This window comes from Patiria miniata, unplaced genomic scaffold (genome assembly GCF_015706575.1).
Source record: "Patiria miniata isolate m_02_andy unplaced genomic scaffold, ASM1570657v1 HiC_scaffold_7, whole genome shotgun sequence".
Lineage (NCBI taxonomy): Eukaryota > Metazoa > Echinodermata > Asteroidea > Valvatida > Asterinidae > Patiria > Patiria miniata.
In genome coordinates, this window is record NW_024037074.1 from 37,895,060 (window position 1) to 37,901,099 (window position 6,040).

Genomic DNA, 6,040 nt, shown 5'->3' on the forward strand with positions numbered 1-6,040 from the left:
AAATATGGCTGGGGATTTCTCCGTGTGACAGAGATTCAGAAATGAGAGGAGAACCACAGTTCCAAGTTCTCTCGAGTTTTTGTTCGAATGGAATTGGGAATGGTTCACGTCGCAAGAACGAAATTTGGCTCGTTAAGTTTGAGAGTCAATCTCACCATGTGATTTGTTAAAAGAATTTTCAACAAGTGTCTGTAATTCTGAAATTGGGTTGAGCACTTTAAGTTTGGGGGATGTTTTGTGGTTACAAAGTTGTCTCCTGTTGTCTTATTTCTTTTCTTCTGTGTTCAGGCAAGACGGGTTCTCTTGGTCAGTCTCTGAAAAGATCCACATCTGTGAAAAGATCCACATCTGATGTTCACATCAAGTGCATTTTGATGACGAGTACAGGTGCTGCAATATCCACCCATTTTTAAATTCACACTTGGAGCAGTCAACATGCTTTTAGCTCTTGTCTGATTTGTGAGAGATTGTGGCACTGCATTAAAACTACGTGAATGAATTACAGAAATGTGCTTGCTATAGGAGGCCACAATCAATAGTTCAGAAGTTCTATGTTCCAGAATTTTGGTATGGGCCGCCATTTTCATTTTTTAAAATTTGGACTGGTCGAATCGCATTTGAGAGTGTATAAGGAGATATCCAAACGAAACGTGAGGTCTTTTATCTCCAGTCAACAAGTAGTTGAAGAGAGTACTACCCCAGTCCTTGGTTTTCTGTGTCTGTTTAGTGTTTTTTTTTTGTGCAATTGAATGTTTTGTTATTTGTTCACTTGTGTATGAATGCTTGATGTAAACCGGGAAATGTGGAACAGTGATTATTGCAAATTGGAGTTTCTTTTAAGCGGACATCTGCATGGATCTGTTTCAAGGAATGTGGCAAATTTCTTTGAGAACAAAAGTTTATAGCAGATAAATCGGACGAATTTCCCCCTTTAATTTCAGAGACTGTGCTTGTTTACTGGGATGGAACCAAAAAAAGATGAATTTTACATTTACACAGGAGTGCTACACAGAATGCCCGCCACCCGATGTTCGAGACTTGAATTCCAATCATTGGTATTTTTGTATCCAGTGAACTTGGCCTGACTGTCCATAAATGTTTGATCCGGGCAATTGGACTGCTTGAGAAATGGGCAGGTCACTGAAATAATTTACTGTATCAAAGAGATTGTTTAGCAAGGTGTTTGAAATATTTTGTCTCGGAATGTGCTCTACTAATGAATTGGATTCAGAAATACAGAAACAGACGGGAGTTTGGAGAGTTTTTGGCAAACTGTTCACCGCAACTGTAATGTCAGAATGTTCGATGGAAAGTTTGATATGCAGCTCTGCTGGGAATCAGAGTTTATGAGGAGCAAATTTTCTGAAAAATATTGGAAACGCAAAGTGTACACCCTGGTCTCAAGAAACATCTTGGAAGTTTGGAACGAAGGTTATTTCAATCAGTTAGTTCTTCATCGCGAGAGGTCACGAAACTTGGAAACTTTGAAAAATTAAGATTTTATAAATTGTCTGTTTTGGCGTTCTGATTTATTTTCCGGTGTTAGCATTTTATGAAGAATTGCCAGTAATCAGTTACCACGTCTTTGTAAAAAGAATGCACGATAATCTTCACAGTGTTCCAAAACATAAATGCACTAGCTCAATCCTTGCAGGGCAAGCGAGAAACACTGAAATATGCTGACGACGATGTCAAGTCGGCCTAGCCATGGATTTAGGTTGCTTTCAGTACGGCTTACTGGTAGAAATATAATCCTCACTTCAACTTATGAGTTGGACTTTACATGGATCATATTTTCCTGTTCCTCCACATTGTGCCTCGCACTTTAAAAAATGGAATTTCATCAAGCACCGAATTGCAAATTGGTATATTGTCTGATGGGCTTATCACAGCAGAAGAGAGTTAAGCATTGAGATATGGTAAACAAGGAGTCGGAGGAACTTGGATGTACATTGTTCGAAAAACAGTTCCGAGGTCTGGGCGTTTTATGTCCTGGGCATTTTATGTCCAATTTGAACTGTGCAATAGCCTTCTGAGTAACCAAATTTCAGCCTTGTTGATGAGACACACATGCTGCTTCGGAGAAAAAGGCTGGCCTTTTTTTGCGAGTACTGGTAAGTATCTATCTAAGAATTTCTTAATTGTTAAGGGAAGCATGACAAAGCTCAGAATTGTTTCTTAAGCCTTGGACATTCTGAAAATTTATGGAGAAAAAAGAAAAAGTTTAACTGAATTGCTTCTTTGCAGCTGTTAAAAAAAAATCAGACAAAAAGTAATTTCAATATCCTAAAAAGAACTGTCAATGCCTAAAAAAAAGTAACAAAAATTTGACCTTGCTGTTGAGAGCAAAAGAATCTAGCACATGTAAATACTGGTTAACATATATAAAATTTGATCCACCTAAAAAAAAATAATTTCATGGATTTATACACATTGTATATAGAACTACATTGAACTATTTTTCTATTGATTTTATTTCACTTGCTAGTGTAAGTGATATTTTCTCCTTTTATAATGCTTGGGAATTTTTATCGCCAAAATCTGTGAATTTTTTAATACATGCTCGATTTTGATTTTGATATTTTTTTTTAAAAGAAAAATAATGACCGTCATTGTTACAGCAATGTGAAATAAATGTTTTCATCGTGTATCTTTTTTGTTATGCTTTTGTAATGTTGTTACTGTCAAAACTGTAAAGCCAATGTTACACAAATTTGGAGCAAAAGTTAAAACTTTATTACGAAAACTCTGTTTTATTGACAAGATACCCATATTGTCCTGTACATTACGTTGATTAGCTGCAAGTTTGTTTTATCGGCACAGGCACAAAAACAGCATTGTTCATTTAACATTGACTCTAGTGCAGTGGTAGGCACTGATTTTAGTCTCAAAAAGACAAAACGACAACCTAGAAATCTTTAACTGAAATGAGTAGGCCAAATTTCCAATATTTTACTTTGTCTTGTTTTCCATAATTCCCATTTAACATTCCGACAGTTCCCAACGTAGTCACTGTACATGTATGTCATCGAACAGTGTCTCATTGATTACTCTGAACAAAAGTACATTTTTTAAAACTTATTTAGATATCGCGGGAGAGAGTCAGTTCATTGAAAAAGAATACAATACATATTTTTTTTTTTCCTTCAGCAGATTCGTCATCAACACCGATTAATAAAATTCATGTGGAATATATAATATCTGTATTAGCAAAGCATTAATTTAGCAGTTAAATAAATATTTCATAAAACAAAACACAGCCAATTTTTGTCAATCATTTTCTGATAGTATGCAGCCTACATTACAATATTTCTGAAACTCGGCGTCAAGCAAGGGTTAAAAGAAAATGTTAGTGGGAGTAAAGTTAGAGAAAGACACACCATATATAATTGCACAAAATGTCAGTTGGCTAATAGGTAAAACTAAGTTACATGTACACAAATGAGTGACCTTCGACCTAGTATTTAAATACATGCTTCGTGTAAAGAACAAATCACAAAGCATAGTACACCAATTTACAGTGGAGTGGTGTCATATGAAAATATAGACTCCTACAAAATCTGGTCTCTGTCCTAATTACCTTCACTTAGGCATGGGCAATACAACCAAGAAGTCCATATTTCATAGTGTTCAAATTTCACAATACACCGCCTCCCATTTGAACTGTGTTGTACATCTAGTTGCTTGGCGTTGGAATGTGTACAAGAAAGTTCAATGATATATAACATGTTTAGTATCTGCAATGCAGTGATGTAGTAAAGTGCGACATTAAAATGCCAAGTCTTGCTTGGAATGAGAGCTAACGTTGAGAATTAATACAAGCTTTTTCCCCAGCTTTGGAATCGAGTCATGTTTTGAGTCTACTGGTTGTGGCTAGCATTCAGACAAAGATTTTGCAACTTGACTTCAGGAGCAGAAAGTTCAAAGCAGAAATGGTGTCAAAAACCTAAGAAGTCAAGCCCAACTGTTAGTCTAAATTCAAGTCACAAGTTTCAACTATTCAAATAAACTGTTACACTCTTCCCACTGATCCCGTTACTCTTGACCTTGCATGAAACTCAACTAGCAATCCAGATAAATGAAAATTCAGTGATACGTGGATTTATGTAAATAAGTCTTACGAATGATAACACTACAAGACTTGTTTTTACAAAAATGTTCGTTTAAAGGTACATATGATCATTAGCTCTTTGTACGTTTTTTTCTGTTTGAGGGAACAAAATTGCTCAAAATCTTTAGTATGGTGAATTGGAACTTTTAGCTGAGTGGCTACTAATACAGTTTGAAAAAAAAAAAAAAAAGACGAGAAAATAAATGCATAATTTCTTCGGTCTCGGGACTGGATTCCGATGTCTGTGCACATAAAAAACTGTGCCTGTGGGCACACTTTTTCAAAAAAAAATTCAGTGATTGTTTTCTTTCGATCAATTCTAAATGGTTTCTTTCGATCCATACCATTTCTGTTGAAATAATTTCCCAGCCCTATCCCTATGAGCGAGGATTTTCCGGTTAAACAGGTTCGTTTCTGGGTATGTTCCTACGTGCCTTTAAAATCCTCATTAGCCATTGATTTAACCAAGTCACCGGTTAGGTCAAATTCAAACTTATGGTGGAAATTACAAAAGCTGAAATTTCGACCAAGGCAATCAGTGCGAACGCAAACTTGTGAAAAGACAATATGCAAACTACAAGGTGAATGATGCAGTACAAAAATAGAATTCTGAAGTCTTGATAAAACTAATTCTATCCACTCCAGTCTGCTCTGCGAGGTTTAACAATCTAAAAATAGACTAACACGAGCGTGCAGATTCCAAGCATATTTACATGTACAATAATACAATATTTAACAAAACTTTGGCTTGTGTGACAAAACAAGGCACATTAAATGTACATATATTTCTGAGTACAGTGACACATACAAACGTACATGTACAAATTGCATTTATATAAACATGAACCCTACAAGAATGAAACGGAACAAAATCCAAGTAATGTGATCAAATTCATGATTTTTTTTTTACCCAGGCTGAAATGGTTCAAAAGCACCCGTTAAATGAATGTACTACCATGTAATTTTTGTTAAGCATACGGTAAAAAAAAAAATCCTATGAAGTGGGCCTTTGCATAATGTCTACATGAAAACTATCAATAAATATACGATGTCCTAACTTTTAATGTCTACATTTTCACTGTACTGCCATGGCTAAGTGTTTTCCCAGTAAGGTACTGTTTTTGTCAATATAACACCCTGCAACCTTTATGTTCATGTGTTTAAAATTCCATTTTAGTATGAAGAAATTATGATTTCAAGCCGGTAAGTGCTGTAAAAGGCAAAACTAAGCCTTGAAAGTAGCTTGCAATTTTTTTTTTCATTTTTGTATCATGAAAAATCTTGATACAACTTTTCAACACTGGGTACAAAAGTTAATTTATTTTCATGACTTCATTTCAGTGGTGTTCCCAGGATTTCGCTTTAGGGGGGCTCACAATTTTTGTTTTTCAAATTTTGGGGGGGGGGGGGGGACTATTTTGACATTGGTGGCGCCACTTACACCCCTATTATACTACTTGAAAATAGGCCACATACATAACACCGAGGTCAAATTGTAAAAAAAGTTTTACCTCTTGGCCACCCCCCCCCCCCAACCCTGGTGCGCCACTGCGCCAATAGTTTATATTTGACTCACTGACCTTTGACCTGGCCTCCTATGGTCTCAAAGGAAAGATGTGATTGGTTGCAGTCAGAGTAGAATTTCCTCAGCCAATTCATGATTAGCTCTGCCATGTTGCTTGGCAGGCAGGTCACAGTGGTTGCCAATGCATTGCATACACAGGAACCGGTGTAAGAGGAACCGATCTTTGGCAATAGCTGGGCAGGCCATTGCCTCTAATCCTTGATTAATTCATAAATTCATTACAGAATTCCTGTGCAAATATATAATTTATTCAATACGGAATTCCTACTGTGCATATATTGCCACCATTCCTGCGCTTAAATAATGGGGGTAAGCTCCAAATTCTTTGCTACGGTTATAAAGAT